Source organism: Epinephelus fuscoguttatus, linkage group LG2 (genome assembly GCF_011397635.1).
Source record: "Epinephelus fuscoguttatus linkage group LG2, E.fuscoguttatus.final_Chr_v1".
Classification (NCBI taxonomy): Eukaryota; Metazoa; Chordata; class Actinopteri; order Perciformes; family Serranidae; genus Epinephelus; species Epinephelus fuscoguttatus.
The window spans coordinates 46,256,446-46,274,191 of record NC_064753.1 but is presented as its reverse complement, the minus strand read 5'-3'; the positions used below and the strand labels follow the sequence as shown (position 1 = coordinate 46,274,191).

The window sequence follows — 17,746 nt, the reverse complement described above, 5'->3', positions numbered from 1 at the left end:
GTGATAACTATAATGAAACTGAGTACAACACACTGCAAAATCACTGCAAAATTACACCACAGGAATACATTTACAAAAAATCCATTTACAAAAAAGGCTGGCAGTGCTTAGAGTATGACCTTGAATATCACATGAGTGAAACATCAGGCAAAAATGAAGTCATAATGACATTCAAATTCAAGGTGGCATTATAGGCTGCCATTCACCTCAAGAATTTTCTCAGTTTTTGGATTCTCCATTCACCATGGAGGCATATGAGAAAAATTTCCTTCATGAAACATCATAAGTGATTGATATTCAAATGATCTTTTTGGGATTGAAGTATTCCTTTAAACAGTTTCATCACAGAACCCAAGAACCTTTGGTTCAAGGACCTTTGCATGCTGAGTCCATTAATGGAATTTTACTTTACTGTTGGTCATTTCCAAAGGATACCATCGAGTTTTAAATGGATTTCCAGATCATGAATTTCATCTAATACTAGCTGGAAAATGAAAATGCAATGCAAAGCTTTTTGTGGTGTGATCAGGCAGGATAAGCTCTAGCTGTACCTGCAAAGGCTGAATCCATTTATTTTAAGTTGCTTTGGAGAAATACAGTAAACGTGGTGTAATGTAATCGATACCTCAGAGGTAGGTAATGAAAAGAAACCCATTAGAGAACTGTGTCGGAAAATAAAACCCAAAAGACCAACAATAAGCAAACATGGGCACTGTCAAGTGATGATATGAATTTGGTAATTTCTTGCACTAAGGATGTTCCTGTTTGGCATCGTCTTTAGTTCTATAAATAGGAACATCTCAAATGTACTACAGAATGCTCAGTCCCATGCCTGCAACTGCATAACGTCTAACGATAACTAAGGATAACACCAACTTAATGTCCCCGGAGTTGAATTGCCTATTTGAGATCTCCAGGCGGACTTTTGTAACATCCCAAAAATGAATTTAAACCAAGGTGCTGTCTGCAAGGTATGAAGTCAGTTTGTAAACTCATGGCATCCTTTTAGGAAATGGACCCTTGACATTTATATTCAGTGGGCTGGTGCAGGCATGGTCCGTTTAGCTTGTTGTAAAACTTCTGGTAGGATTTAAACTTCACTTGCAGTGGCTATATTTTAGATTTGAATCCAAGTCTTCAGAGTGGAGAGTCCAGGTTTATCCATCATCCATCCCAGGCTGCATACTTTGAGTTTATTTTAATCCTTACCTGTTGTTTTCAGTAGTGTTTGCCTCACTTGTCCTGGAAAACATATCATCTGAGCTTTGAGGCATCATTTCACATATTTTCAGGGGATCCCCGGCCTCTGTGAAAAAGTCACTGAGAGTGCGAGGGTGCTTCCAGTTTTCTGACTGTTGGAGTTGGCTGGGTGAAAGCCCCAGTTGGTGCGTGCTGGAGGCCCAGAGTGCTTGTGATGGAGCTAATGGCCTTATTTGATTAAGAGGCTTGGGAGCGTCAGCCGGCGGATTGAAGGATTTGCTCGATGCTCGGTGCAGTTGTCTTTGGGTCGGAGCCACGGCAGACTGAATTCACTAAACAGGGGCTGCAAGCCCTCCAGTCTATCTGCCTCTGTTTGATCTGCATGGTAAAGAGGTTTACCCAGAGCTCCACTCCAATCCACAACAGTCCCACACCGTATGAGTGAGGGCTGAGAAACGCTGATTGTCAGATCAGCTATGTAAATCGGGGAGCTACGGCTCTATTGGCTGTGGTGGCATTATCCGTGTTTGGGGGTTGCTCCCTAAAGGCAGCTCAAACTTCTATTGTGACTGGATTAGCTGGAATCCGGCTGTACAGTATGGTGATATTTGACAGGGCTTCACTCTCACCTCCAACATAAATTGGCTTAGGATAACATGTCTTACACAGCACACTCAAGTAATCACAGATTCCTTTTTAGTTGTTGTTTTATTTGAGTTATAAACAAAGCCCAGCAGTGTGATGGGGTGTCACTGATATCCTAATGGGTGTTTCACCAAGCAAATTAATTTCTCCTCTTGTAGCCGACTTTATAAACCGGAGATTGTGTCCAGCCGTGGCTCTAAGCTGTCATTAAATGTGACCAATATACCCTCATAAATGTTTTAATGTGCAGGTGAATGACTAAAGATGAGATTATTTACTTGTAATCAGAGGGCTGTTTGAGGAGGGACGAGGGGCTTTGAACAGAGCCCAGCTTGAGCCTTCTGTCCTGCATTCAGTCACCTTGTGGGGCCACAGTTATACTCTCCCTCACCACAGATGAATACCTTATCATTCCGAATGGGGTACTTGGCTGGAGTATTGTCCTCCAGTGTGTCAAAACCTTGGTGGATCATGAGATACCCCAACTGTTGTGAAAAGTTTCACTGATATTTTTATGTCCTTTAAGTCACATTTAAGACTTTACGTTGTTGAGTGTTGTTTTAACTTTTAACATCACAAATCTCACCCTCAGACTAGTGTGAAATTCCTCAAAGCCTAATTTTACTCTGTTTTCACTATCTTTGTCCACACTTCATGTCTTAGCCGAGCATGTCATGGATTTTTATTGCTTGCATTTCTATTTGTAATGAAGAGGTTCTGAGTTCTGGCACCACATTTCCCATCGCTCTATGGATAATGCAGACAGCAGGTGTAAGGGCCGGGACATGTGCAGCATCTTTTAGTGCCTGGAAAATTAGTTTGGGTGCTGTGTGCTACTCTTGTGCCTACTCTGTGTGAACTTTCAAGGGTGCGGAGGCAGGTTGCATCTGATGTTGCTAAGCGACCATGACCAGCAACGTATCATAGCCTACTTAGCAGAAACCCTGAGTGTAGAGCTGATCTTTTTCCGAAGGTGTTTTTTTTAAAGGTTGTATTTAACTGTTATCTGTGGGACATATGTAGAGCTCTGGGTAGTCATGTACTAAAATGATCAACTTAACATTTTTTGTTCACACCTGCTGTATTTCCTCTTTAGACTCCTCAGTTAATGAATGCTGAAACTAAAACTCTTGTAGCAAGTAAAGGTACAAACTGGTCAGGTCTATGTTCATAAACAACCTATTATATCACTTTGTTTCTCTTCTAGGGCGTCATTATATCCCAGGGCAAATAGAAAAGAAGTGTTTTCAATAATTAAAGCAAATACATTATCCTGGTTGTGTTTTACCCTATCCTATGGTTTCTATTTTCTTTCCTCCTTTTACTTCGTTTCTTTTTGAAGTTTCTGGGAATTCCTCAAGGTGGAAGGATTTTCAGCAGAACATATTTTACTATGTACATGAAATAAATACATGTAAAAAAGAGAACATAACAAAAGATGAACAGAGCCTGCGGAAGTAAACGAGTCCAACTTCTACCTAGACAGTGTTATTATCTTTATCATTGTCTTATTGTTTTATAGTTTAATCATTTTCTCAAGTCTTTTTCAAACTGTCCTTCATCCATCTGTATCCTGTATTTAAGATTCCGTCACTAGAATATTGGAGAGGAAAGACAGATGCTGGCTGCGATTGGTTGTTCCTTGTCACATGACATATGGTGCATGTTGCCACCTTCTAATTGTTGTTGTTTATCTCAGCTTGCAGTGGTAGCACCATGAAAACAGGCACTCAGGAAAGCTTGCATGCCCCAACAGTGTTGCTCTTGCTATTGAGCTGGCCTTCCATGTAGTCTGAGTGGGCGGAAGTTCGCTGCATAGATCAGCCTCTCATTAGGCGGAACGAGCCACTCGCTGAAGTCCCGCCCTACCACCTCCAGTTGTGTAGCAGTTTTCAACCATTTTCAACACGTCCTTTACTAACTTTTGCAGTGTTTGATCTTGCGGGGATGTAGCCATTTTTCTGCCATGGTTCGCGTCCTGTAGGCGATATTTTTGTGGCCGTGTTACACCAAAACCTGTTTCCCCCTGGCAATATTTTTGCAAGCGCACCGTTGCTGTGGCACCGCCAAGAATGATTGTGATTGGTTAAAAGAAATACAAGCAGCCAGGGCGTTTTTTTCTCCAATCTCAAAGTGAGAGTCAGCGCAGCCAGACCTTTGTTTTCTTGAGAAAGGTCTGCTGAGCGAGACTACCTTCCATGTGACCACATTAAAAACGATGGATTTGAGGATGCAAAAAAAAGTGGCACATGTACAGGTCAACAAGTGAGCTGCATTTTTGTAAGTGAATCTGCACAATAGAAAGCCATGCTGAAATAGCTACAGGCAGTTTCTGTTTGCACCACTGATGCACAAACAATCAGCTGAATTACTTTTTTTTTTTTCCAAAACTTTTGACTGAAGACTTGGACATTTAGATTTAGATTTGGACAACTCAGGAAATTACTCAGAAGAGTAAACTGAGCTGATTCCAGCAGTATTTCTGTTTGTTCCAATTTGACTGATTTATGACACTGAGAAGAAGAGGGGCTGTGATTTTTGATGAAAAATGCTTTTCTCTGCTAGAAGTCAGTGAAGCTGCAGCATATTGTATCTGCCTGCTACAGCACGTATGACGCACGCCTGATTGCTACACCCAGCGAGGGAATGTGATGAATGTGTTGATATACCATTTGCACAATCTCAGAAAGCAGGAATGTGCCTGCATGTGCAGAATATGCGCACAAGTAGCAACACAAACATAGGCACACACTAATGATGGTTTGCTTCTCGCTGGCCTGCCCACCCAAGGCCTGTGTTTTTATTCACTTCACTGAAGGTGTATTACTGTGTATGACATCTTTCTAGATGGTCTTAAGAGATGAGCCCATTGGAAAAAGTGTTCTGCATGCTGCATGTTCAGGCAGCTGTTTATCCTCTCTCTAGCTTGGGAAATACTTTCTAGTCCTGGAGGAAGCCTGGGAGAAGGCAGTGGCTGATATTGATTGGTCTTGTCAACACTCAGCAATTCAAAGGCTCCAGCAGGGCTTACTGCTGGCCTGCTGGCTCTGCCTCAGCAACAGCATGCTCACATGAAGGCCAAGTGGACTCTGCGGCCATCAACATTTTCATGTGTTCCCCACAGTTACTGTATGTGAAAGACCTTTAACATTCCCTTCATTACCTTGTCCCTTATATGAAGGTATTTATATACATATCCATCCATTACCAGCTATATCCGCTCCTTTGGAGGGTCCCAGGTGACATATACCCCTTTTGGACAGTCATGTGCTGGCTTGGCTTGGCTTGGCTTGGCTTGGCTTGGCTTGGGCCATCAGACCAGCACAGCAGGAATTTGCATTTGCAAAAGCACTGTTGCTGCATGTGTTTTTCCACAGCAGGGCAGGTAAAAGAAGTTTATCTGTTGGAGGTGAGCTGTTTGCAGAGGTGCAGTAAGAGCCTGTTGTCTGCAGCTCTTCATCAACATCTCACTGTGGCTCTTTCTGATTTTACTCTTCCTCCCTGTTTTATCATGACACTTATCTTTATTGAAGAAGAGCCGCTTACAAAGTTCTGCTAATTCAGTGATAACACAATTTAATTTGCTGTAGATTATTAACAATAAATGTCCCCTGTTATTTTGTTATGTAAAAACGTTTATTGTTTATTTGTTTATTTGTTTATTTGAATGGGACAGTGCACATTGATGAACATGTTAAAACATGTAAAGATGCCAGATTGTAGCTTGACGCTAATTTCCATCCGTAGTCCCATTAACATAAAAACAAATTAAGACAGTACAACATTTCACAGTAAGAAAGAAGCAGCAAAATAAGGAATGTTGAGTTCTCAAGCAGCAACTTCACACGACTAATACGGCTGATAGCAAACATGAAACAGTAAAATAAATCAGATATCTAAAGTAAAAATGGGATGCAGGAGAGAAACTAAACTCCAAACCACAGAGATTCAGTTAGAAGCTACAGACGTACTGAGAACTGAACACACAGAGACTTTGAAAAATGCCTTTCTCTCTGCTCTCCTGCAGACAGAGGGGAGTTAAGTCTCACAATACACGCTTGTTCACATGCTACCTATTTGAGAGCGTGCAGCCCAGCTTTTGCACCTACTCCAGAGAAGGTCCATCTCTGGTGTGGCTTGGTGTGGCACAGTGGGTCTAAACTGACAATGGAAACACAAATCGGCACGGCATGGCTTTCCTCAGAGCGGCCAAGAGTGACCATACAAAAAGGTTAAAAGCCAGACTGGGTACACCCAACACATAGAGACGCATGCGCCAATTGGCCTGCCTGCATGTCTTTGGACTGCAGGAGGAAATCGGAGCACATTTGAACCAGGGGCAGATTGCATGTTTGTTGTTGTTGTTTTGCTTGTCTGTGTAGTCATTACGCATCTCTCTGTGCCCCTTATTGTCATTGCTTTGCATTTCTTTGCCGTTAATCTATAGCCCCTTTTACACTGCCAGATTTTCGGTGAATGTTGGGCCATTTTCCTGGCAAGCTGCGAGCGCTTAGACACACAGCGAGTTGATCCGAGGTGTCCAGTTTTCCACCTTGTAGAGTAGACATATTGGCGCAACCTTTTTGGTTTAAAAAGAACGAGGCGGCCTTCTGAAAGGGAGGAGCTGTTGATGACTTGTGGGAGGAGCTGTTGATGACGCCGCACGTGCGAGCCACTGGCGGTGGATAAACAGGAAACAGCTGATAGCAGGAATTAGCGAGCAGCTAGTAGCAAGAAGGAAACGCAAACCTGACAGACACTGTAAAGATGAGCAACTGGGGAGACAAGGAATTGCGCACCCTCCTTGTCCTCGCAAACGAAGAGGCCATTAACCGTCAAATGGCAGGGACGGTGAAGAACGGGTCGACTTATGAGACAATCGCCGAAGGACTGACAAACCACAGCTTCCCTCTCACGTCACTGTTTACGACACATGCTGAGCTACACATTTTGTCACTTGCTCACGCCCCCCATTGCCCTGAAAAAGGTGCATTCTGTATGAACAAAAGTAGGCAGGTGGCATTTTGCCGCACAAAGACTGATTGGGCTTTCCTGCAAATTGCACAATTCCTCTTTAAAAAGGGCTCCTGTCTCTTAGTTGCCATTTTGAATCCCTCTTAGTAGTTGCTTTGCTTCTCTTTGTAGTCATTTTGTGTGTTTTTTTTTTTTTTTGTTCATTTTGAGTCGCTTCCTGGTTGGCATTTGTTAATTTGAATGACATTTTGCAGGTAAAGGCCAGGGGGGCCCCTTTCAGCCCCTGTGTCTGTGCTCGGTAGGCCTGTTCATAAATTCATCCATGACTTGAACCCAGAGCATTCTTACTGTGAGGTGACAGTGAGTCACTGTGCAGCACCTGTGTGTTTTGTTTTTCACTTAATTTCCCACCAATCTCCTACCTCTGAAACCTAACCAGTGCCTTCTCAGACTTTCAGGTACAGATTGAAAATGTGTCATTATTTTCTAATATTATTATCAGATACATTCTGTGAGTCAGAAATGCAGGGAACACTGTAACAGGGGTGTTAAAGCACTAATTATCATTGTTAAAAAGCACTGACTACACCTCGCGGGTTGTGTTCTTTTTCCGGCTCAGTGTGTCACGCCACCTGATGCTGCTCCATTCTGCACACTATTATTTCTCACGTTTGTGCTAATGGGCTTATCATAGGCTTATTATCCTCATCAGCTCTTGTTTATGCTGTCAGTGATATTCGTAGAGTCCCAGCAGATCTACAGTATCCTCTCTCAGCTCCAGAGGACACAGACATTAACACTGTTGTTGTGTTACTGACAGCTTGTTAATCGTAACCTAAAAAATGTTCACATTTGGTCGAGCCTTCTCACAATGAAGCCCCGCATGAAGAAAGGGCTAAAGCTGCTGATGTGGAGAATGTTGCATCAGCTGAGGACAAACAACATAATTCCCTGTTTCCTAGCTGAGTGCTGCAGGGACCATCCTCCCAAAGGGCCGGTTGTTACCACAGAGGCTGCTCCGTATATCTCTTTCCATGATGGGTGAAATCCCAGCATGGGTGTAATGTTCGACCAAAGTGCACCTAGATAGTGCAGATCTATCTTTCATTACATACACCGCTATGTTCTCAGCTTTATACAGACCTTTTTTTCTCAGTGCACCCAAATGATCTCCCACTCTGCAGGAAGACTTCTTTTTTCTTCTGTCTTCCTTTTTTTTCTTTACAGCCTCTCAAGTGTCTCTTCTGTGCACTTCCTTTCTCCTCCATGTTTCAAATTAAAGGCTCCATCACCATGGCGCGTCCTTGGAAATGTTTATGGGCGAGCACATTAGGGAAGAGTCAGAGCAGTTAGTAAGACGCTCAAGTCGAGTCAAGTATTTTCACATATGCAGAGCTGAAGCCTATTTCCATAGAAATGGTCTCAGGAGGTTGTTGTGGAGGATTCTCCTGCTGTTAAGAACCCTCATGGGTCACTCTACACACATTAATGGCAGCATTAGCTCCTGCTGTGCCCTGTAGTTCTCCAGCGGCTCTTATGTGCAACTCAAACACTGACTTGCCCTTGTTTTACATGTAAAGGTGGATTCATTTCACCACTCCGCCAGCTGTGTTTTTGTTTTGGATACTACTTGTGAAGTTCCTAAATTTAATTGGACCTAAATTAACATGCATTTGATCAAATGTTATGACTCCCTCTCCACTTCATGTTGTTGGCAATAACTGGCTGGGGCGACATTCGTCTGCAGTTTTATTTTGCCTTCACGGCAGCGATAGACGTGTCTGGAGGCATTATGTTTTTGTGTTGTCTGTATGTCCATGCATTCATAGATGTCTGTCCCTTTCTTGTGAACGTGATAACTCAAGAAGGCCTCAAGGGAATTTCTTCTAATTTGGCACAAACGTCCTCTTGGACTCAGTAATAAAATGATTTGAATTTGGAGATCAAAGGTCAAAGCACAAGGTTACTGTGACCTTGTTCGTGTCATTCTTGTGAGTGTGATATCTCAGAACACCTTGAAGGAATTTCTTCAAATTTGGTGCAAACATCCATGGTCACTGTGTCCTTTGAGGTCACGGTCACTGTGACCTCGTTTCCATCTTCATGAACACAAAGATGACGGAGATCAAGAAGGCCTTGAGAAAATTTCTTCAAATTTGGCAACCAGTCCACTTGGACTCAAAGATGCTGCACCGAGTGGTGACTTTTTAATGAACCCCAGGTTTTTGACAGATCTGAGGAAAACTGCATTCTCCTACTCTGCACCTTGGACATGGAACAATCTCCAGAAAGATCTAAAAATAAAAATCCATCAGTGAATTTTAGGCAATCATAAAGAATGTATTGACAGAGACATGTGCTTGTTTTTCTTGAGAGGCCACCATGTTTGAAGAGTTGTTGTTTTATTGTGGATTTTCGTATTCTATGTTATATTTGTTGCATTTAAAAATGTGTTTTGATTGGCTGCTACCTTGGTCAGGTCACTCTTGAATCTCAAAGGGACTTCCTGGTTAAATAACAGTTAAATTAAATAAATATGAAGATTTTGGTGATCAAAAGTCAAACGTCAGGGTCACTGAGACTTCACATCCGTCTTATTCTCATTAACACAATATCTAGGTCTTGAAGGGAATTTCCTCAGAATTGGCACAAACATCTAACTGGATTCAGGGATGAACTAAACTATGAATTAGATATTGGTGGTCAAAGGTCAAGGTCACTGTGACCTCACAAAACATGTTTTTGTCCATAACTCAAGATTTCATATGCTAATTATGACAAAATTTGACACAAATGTCAAATAGAATAAAATGATGACATTTTCCATAATGTCAAAGATCAACTTCACCGTGAAATCATAATGTTCAGGCCATTATTTAATATCATAACTCAAGAACTGGTTTAAAAAGGGAGGCATCATTGTACTAGTGACAGGTGGTTCTTGCATGTGCGCACATGGTCGGATGCAGCTGTTGCAAATCCACGCTTGTTTTTCTGCTTTAGGTAATAAGATTAGAGCCCAGTGTGGGGCCAACACATGAAACCTAAGGGAGCTATTTCTGTTTGTTCAGCTCGCTTTCATTTAGCTCCGGAGCAGCCGAACTCCCCGGGTTCAGGGACTGACACTCTGATGTGTCCCCTTAGCTAACAGGCTCTGGGGAGGCACTTTATGATGACCCTGATCTGCAGACAGTCTCCACTGACACCACAGCACATTTCAGCTCATCTTCTCTTCTTTGCTCTCTCTGTCTGTAGAGCTTTTTCCACTCACTAATATGCCGTGACTCTGCTGCTAATAGTGTCACAGTCACTGCAACCGGAGCTTCTTGAACACATTTCAGGCATCTTGATTGAGGGCATGCAACGTGATATGCTTCACAGAGAAAAATAACTGATTACAATTTAAAATGAAGCAGTAAAGAGCTAATATATTGATAATGGAATCATTAGAGGAAAATGTTGTGTTTAGTGCACTTTTCCTTTGGAGCTGCAGCTAATTACATCGAGTTGCATTAATTGATAAAAGGCTCAATAATATCACTTTGGAGCTAACTATCAGCGCCACCGATGGATGCAGCCACATCAGTCTCACATGTAATCATACAGTGTTTTACATAAAATCTATAGAGTGGGTGTGAGTGTGGGTTTTGAGTGGCTGTAATCAATATATTGTCAATTTTGCACATGCTGGTTGCAAAGGGCAAACAAGAAAGTGCAGAAATCACTTTGGCTGTTGATGACACACACAGGAAAAGTGACAACTGTACTCCTAAGCACTCCGGGAGCCCAACTAGATTTTGAGTCTGAATGTGAGATGATCAACCTTTCTTAGATTTAATTTCCATGCAGTGGAAACTGTCTCACCAGTTTAGGAAAATACAAAAACAAACAAACCAAAAAGATAAATTGATTGTGAGCAATCTAGTTTACAGATCAACCCTGATGAAGCCTGTGATGAAACATCATTGCACGTTATTTTATTCTTATACTTGAGCTTATGACAAATTTTGGCACAAACCTCTCACTGTGCTTCAGTTTACCAAGGTTTTTGTGTCCATATGAGTCCTGCTGTTGTCAGGCCTGAAGCAGTCCGACTTTATTGATTGCCTGTTTTTTTAAATATGTGTTTTGGATGTGAGTGTGTCAACCATGCACATCACCAGACCCATTTCTTGTCAGATCTACAGAAGCTTAAATACAGAGTGATTTCTAACAAAGAAAAACCAGGACCAGTTACCTTGATACACTTTCACCAGCCTAATGTATATGGTGCTTTGTGAGAATTATTATGTTGGGTGAGAAAATATAAGATTTTGTCACCCTCAAAAAATCAAATGCTACCACTCTCTCAAATAGACTTTTCTTTGTGATTTTCAAAAGCAAGTTCAGTAGACACATACTTCTAAATATAGTGTCATGTTCACTCTGCTCCACACTCAGTTTCATGGAGATAATTTCCTCAGTAAAACAGTTCAAGTTAAAACTGATGATTTTTCAGAGCTGTGAGTGCTGCAGTTTAAATCCATGTCTTCGACATCTAAAAACATCTGCACGTGAAACCAAAGCTCTCTGCATGTCTAGATATCAGCATGAATAGGTGATAAATATGTTTTTGTAATTTGGGAGAGCTGACCCTTTAGATGTCGATGTTTTGTTTGTCCTTCCAGTTTCTCTGGACTCCCTGGTGGAGGCTTTGGTTGCTGGTTTAGTAAATACTCCCCATACAGTGTGTCCTCATGTTGTGAACCCTGTTTGTTGAGATGTTTACACCTGATAAGGTATCCACATGCCATACACCCCGGACCGATGAATTAGGATTTAGCAAGTCATTTGTGGAGGATTTCACCCATCTTGTCTCTCCATGTTGCCGGTGCCAATAGAGGTGCTGTTATCATATGTTTGCAGATGAGCTGAGATGAGCTGGGCGTTTGGCGCCTGGGTGGGACAGACCAGCACACTGACTGACAGACAGTCACACAGCTGGACAGGTTTATGGCGATGGAAGGCTGCAGCTACAAACAGACAGAAATACAGACAGATCCCTGTGAGCGCAAACCTGCAGGAATCATATCCGCAGAGGTTGGAAATGTGCTAATCAAGGGCAGAGCCTGCCTGCAGGACTTCCTCAGCAGGATTGAAGGTGTGTGTGTGTGTGTGTGTGTGTGTGTGTGTGGTGTGTGTAGCTGTCCTGGGTTTTTAGATAAGCTCAGGAAAACACGATGTGCCTCCACCCGGAGTGCAGCACCTGCCCTTATGCTACAGCTAATCCGCTAAAACTGACAGCTTCTGCTTACTTCTCCCTGCTGAGTCTGGTCACACATAACAACACCAGGAGCCAGAGAAACATGGAAATACCCACCTATAATGTGCGGCGAAGGTTTTACTCATCCTACATCACAGACCACTTCAGTGTCAAGTCATTACCATTAATGTTGTCAATGCAGAGCTGATGAGAGCTAATGTGATGCGCGCTGAGAGGCGTAATGCAAAAGAAAGTGACTTATTGATTGGGAGCAGTTTAGATAATCCTCATTTGTCCTTATTCAGCCCGCGATGATGGGAGCAGCAGTGTGCGTCTGTCTTTTGTGGCATCGGCGAGTGCCGCTGGCTGAATTGGCTCTCACTCAGTGGCATTAAAGAGTAATTGGCTGTGTTTGTACTTCTGCGAATCAATCAGGTTCTCTGTGGGAACTCTGCCTCCGCCGTGCTAAAACAAGGATGTAATGACAGGGAACGAATGAGCAACAGCGCCCGCTCCTCCTCACTTCTGTATATTTTGGAAAGAGGGGGATTGCAGTGGGGGGGGGTACAAAGAGGAGGACAGATAGGCAGTAAGTAAGGTAGATAAAGACAAGGACAAGCTAAAAGGCAGCAGTGCAAGCCTCTGCCAACAGCCTGCTGGAAGCTGTGCCCTTCGTAAAAGTTTGTTGGTTTGTTGTTTGTCCTCCCAAACAAAGCACATGTTTAGTAATCAACTCGAAAGTCCTAGATATTCCCACCAGCACCTAAACACACTGGAAGACAGCGTGATGCCTGTAGTTTCAAAGGCAATGAAACCCCCATGCTCTTATGTCTTGCGGTGCTGAGACATTCAGTCTGTCTTGGACAGGAAGTCCTGCAGAGAAAATGTTTTAAAGAATAATTGACATTCATTACAGAAAGTGCACTTCTGATGAACCTTGAATTGTTCTTTGACATTTTAATTCAAGTTAAGGCCATGTGTATTTTATGTAGAGAGCTGAATAATTGTTACAGTGAATGAATTGTCATCCATTCAGTATTACCAGGTCTGCTAGAAATTCAATAAGAATGTTTCCTAAAATGTTGAGCTATTTCTTTGAAGTTTTATACACGAGTTCTGCTTTCATTTCAATCCATCAGTCATCCATCAACCGTTTCAATCAATCTGGCATTTCAAGCTAGATGAACTGAAAGTCACAGGATTCCAATACATAAAGAATTACAATAAGTCTCAATTTAGGGCTGGAGCGCCACCAAAATCTCTTCCACAGGTCACAGGTGTTTGCTAAATCGTAGCCAAATCTAGCCAGAAGGTCAATGGCTTGATCCCTCAACCAGTGGGATAAATCTGAGTGCCCTGTAGTGCCACTGATCAAGACCCCTAACCCCCAGCTGCTCCAGTGAGCTGCCAGTGCCAACAGACTAAGGCTCAGACGCACCATATCTGACAGCTGATTGTTGCATTGCCTCACATTGCCTGTGTCTGGGCCAAAAAGTTACACCTGAACACACCAGTAAGACTACAGCCAACTAGCAGGAAATAACTTTCCATAGCAGCAGGCGGCTGTAGTCTGTATTCATCATTAAAAGATGGGAAACTGGATAACTGGAAAAAATGGATTCAAGATGTTAGTGAGACAGTTCGCACAAAAACAACACAACCCAAAGTTGAAAGAACAAATGATATTTACCGTGAGCTAGTGAACAATAACACAAGCAATTTCGTAGGGTTTCTGCTCAAGAGCTCAGTGGCTAAAGGAATTAATTGTACATAATGTAACGAGATTGTTTCTCTTCTCATGCACTGAGCTGAACTGACAGTCAGAGTGTTTTCAATCACTGAAAGGCTCCACCGCTAATTCAACATGCTGAATCAGCCAATTTTGCAGGACACACCCCAAACACTAAAGCAACAGACACTCACCGACACTGACCAACAGCAGAATGTTGGCTTGGTTTGTCTTGGAATATGGTGTGAAACAGGGACTTCCTGAAAAAGAGAGCACCGTTCACAGCAAAACTACCCCGTTTCAAGGATAATTTAGGTTATTAAAACCTGAATTTCCTACATTGAGCTCACCGGCTCAATCATAACATTGTGCTCACCAAGTTAATTACTGAGATTCAGGAGTCAGCAACACATAGAAATTAGACTAGTCTTTGACACTGACCAGTTGGCTCGGTGCAGGAGAGGAAGTATATAAATCCTTCACTCTAGTAAAAGTAACTAAAACCACTCTGTAAAAATACTCTGTAACAAGTAAAATTCCTGCATTTAAAATGTTACTGAAAGAGGCAACAGAAAGGATTCATTTTTTTAGTTTGGTGCCACCTAGCATCAGCGGTGTTGCGTCGCACTGTCACAACGACCAAATTGGGCGTGGGGATCAGAGATAATCAATAAAATGTAGGCTGTAAAGCCACCAGTATACCTCTATGTATATGTAGAATGAGAAGGTGTGTGGACACTCTACTAAATAAATGAGTAAAGAGACCGAGCAACAATTATCAGATTTATCTGAAGAAAAACAAATAGTAATGCAAATAATTATAGCAGAATGCACAGTACCAGTACAAACAGCTCACAGTAAATGACACCAATATGTACAGTACCAGTACAAACAGCTCACAGTAAATGACACCAATATGTACAGTACCAGTACAAACAGCTCACAGTAAATGACACCAATATGTACAGTATCAGTGCAAACAACAGTAGACACAGTGGAATTTTACCAATACGCACATGTAAACAGTCCCCATTCTAGAATAAACGGTGCGGCCGGTCGGAGCTCAAATTGAATGGGAAACAGTGCTCACTGTTCACTTAGCTGGGCGTAACTTAGCTGGGTGATATTCGTCGATAGCTGCCTCCGTGAGAAGAGAACAGAAGGAAGGGAGGGGGGTATCACTGTCCGAGGGCTGCTGTAGAATGGCAACGAGGATGTCAGCCGACCAACACTCGCTACCCGCTCCCTGGTTGCAGCGATTTGCGATGCTGGCCAGCTAGGAATGAACTAGCAGCCAGTACAGTCCAGTCTTCTCTGGTCTAGCTAACATTTAGCCGTGTTACTTACTGATCCATTAGAAAGAAAGCTAGCTGGACATCAGTTTTGAAGCCTCTTTTTTCACTTGTCTCCAAACTTTGTCCGTCTGCCATTGTGCTCGTGACTCAACTATCTCATGCCCAACTCCTCATAAGGACCAGCTCCAGTCCCTGATTGGCTGATCGACCACTTTCGCAATACATGACACGTTTCCTGCTATAAAGCAGATTTTTTTCTGCGGAATTTTGGCACTGGTGGCAGAAGCTTATTGCAAAGATTGCAAAGCCATTAAGTAACCTATGTAAACGCTGATAGTCTGATTTTACTGTGGCCACTACCCTGTGCAACCCACATTATTTTCATAATGATATATTTAGGAAAACATGCTGTCTGTTGCTTCTTTAAGTATGGAAGTATATCAGGAAAATGTACTTAAAGTATGACAAGTAAAAGTACAGTAAAGATGTCCCCTGTGACTGTTGTAATCTGCTTCTATATATGATATCATGAGATTATGATGACTCGACTTGACTTGCTTGATTTTCACCACAGTGACTGAGGACTTGCTTGAGACTTGAAGGTCATGACTTGAGACTTGCACATCTGTGACTTCCTCCCACCTCTGGTTTAAAGCATCAGTTACAGTTTACAGATTTCTCCATTCATCTTTAACTCAACCTACCGATGGAGCCATGCCACAACTAAGCAGTTAAGTTGGTGAATATAATGTCATCATTAACTGATAGGAACAGTGACCTTAGCTACAGACACAAGATCTCAGTTGAAATAAGGTGAAACCATCCTTTAATAAAGGTTATAAAAAGCATCTTGCCTGCTAACAAACAAGTAGACAGACGGCCAGGAGTAAAAATAACAACAAAACCCCTCTTTTCACTGCTCAAACAGAGATAATGAGAGAGAGAGCAATGCTGGAAAGTACAGGCAGTGCTGCTGGCCAAGCTCTGTCCATGTTGCTGAAAGTCTGAGAGTGTGAGGAGAGCTTCTCTGTGTGCAGCGGGTGGATTGACTCGGCCTACTGTGTTACACTGGCAGAGGTCTGCCAGAGTCACAGTGGGTGAGCACTCTGGTAAAAGGTCAGTAAAAGACCTGTAATGAATTACAGTTATATCACTGAACGACAGTGTGTGTGTGTGTGTGTGTGTATACAGTGCTGCTCCTCCGAGTCCCTCCTCTCCCTTCATGTCCCACTTCTCAAACTCTCTTCTGGGTGGCATCCATCTCTGCCATCTGCACTACGCCGACTGCATGTGTTCCAACACAGCCAACGCTGTCCTTGGCATCTCTCTGTTCCCTCGCCTCATTCCTCATATGGTTATTTATCCCTGCTTATTCCCATTCAATTTCCTGACCATTTCTGAGCTGTAGGGGATTGGGGTGGTAATCCTCGAGCCAGAGGGCTTGCTGGCTCGCTGCTCGGCATGGTCTTCGGGCTAAAATGATCACATTTCCACTGGAATTGAGCCTGAAAGCCTCCATGCAAGCCTGAAAAACTTATTTGTCCAAGTAGCCTAATGGGAGTTAATGCAGATTACCTAAAGGCCTGTTGTATTTCATTAGCATGGATCAGTGTTTTACCCCAAGCAGTGGGACAATTTGCTGTTCCCTATTTTCATTTTAGCTAGATTGTGGTATGTAATCATATTGCTGAAGTGATGGTGAGATTTTAATGGTGAAGCGGGCTCTCCTCATAGTCCTTGTATCTTGCTGTTGACATACAGTTTTCATTAATTAAGGCAGAGATCATATCATCACTGTTATCTTTTTTAAGATGAGCCACAACTCTGTAAAGATCGTCAAATCTCAACTGAAGTAGTAAAATTGTTTTTGTTAAGCTGAGGGCTCAGACGTCTCACAGTTACAGACTGTTTTGTTTTTTTCATTTTAAAATGATAGGGTTTATGTTTTTCAAATGGTGGACAGTGCTCTCTGATGCAGGGAGACACTCAAAGCAACCACAGCACTAATCAGTGGTAAACTCTCGCTGCAGTTGCAGTTGGAGTATGGACAGAAGAAATGGCTGGGCGTTTACTTCACAGGCAGACCTGCTGACCTTGTAGCACTCAATCACAGGCTTGTTACAGACATGCATGCAGAGATGGAGTCCAAGCTCACTTTCCACACCCTTACTGGTTTTCAATATTGTAGCACCATCAGTCAAACACTGTCTTTGTCCCAGTTTGGTTGTCATCTGCCTTTGAAGGACGCAGACTATAATGGTTTGACCTTTGGGGGAGTGAGGGAAAGATGACCAGTCTTGCACTTCTCTCCCACATGAGACAGTCTGGCCTCACATAAACCGACACTACAATGCTGCGTTTCTTGGATCCTTGTCAGCCTGTAAAGTTAAGACATTAACATATCCAGGCTGCTAACAGAAACAGTGTACACCTACATTATTTAAACTTTGCTTTGGCTTTTATATTGGCCTGCTAACATTATTAGCACAAGCCTATGGCATTTTACATTGTATAAATTAGCCTCGCGACAAGCAGAGATTTCCTCTACTCATATGAAGCCAGGATAAATCACACACAAGACTTAAAGTTCTATTTTGTGGAGACTTTTCTGTTTTTACAATTTATTGTGTCTTATTTGTGAAACAAAAGCTCCCTTCCCAC

The 17,746-nt window shown here is 42.5% G+C and overlaps 1 protein-coding gene across 2 annotated transcripts in view; it reads left to right on the top strand.

Moving 5' to 3' along the window:
• LOC125879618 (protein kinase C-binding protein NELL1-like) overlaps window positions 1-17,746 on the top strand; it is a 455,619-nt gene that overhangs the window by 200,974 nt on the left and 236,899 nt on the right. The window lies entirely within an intron of this gene.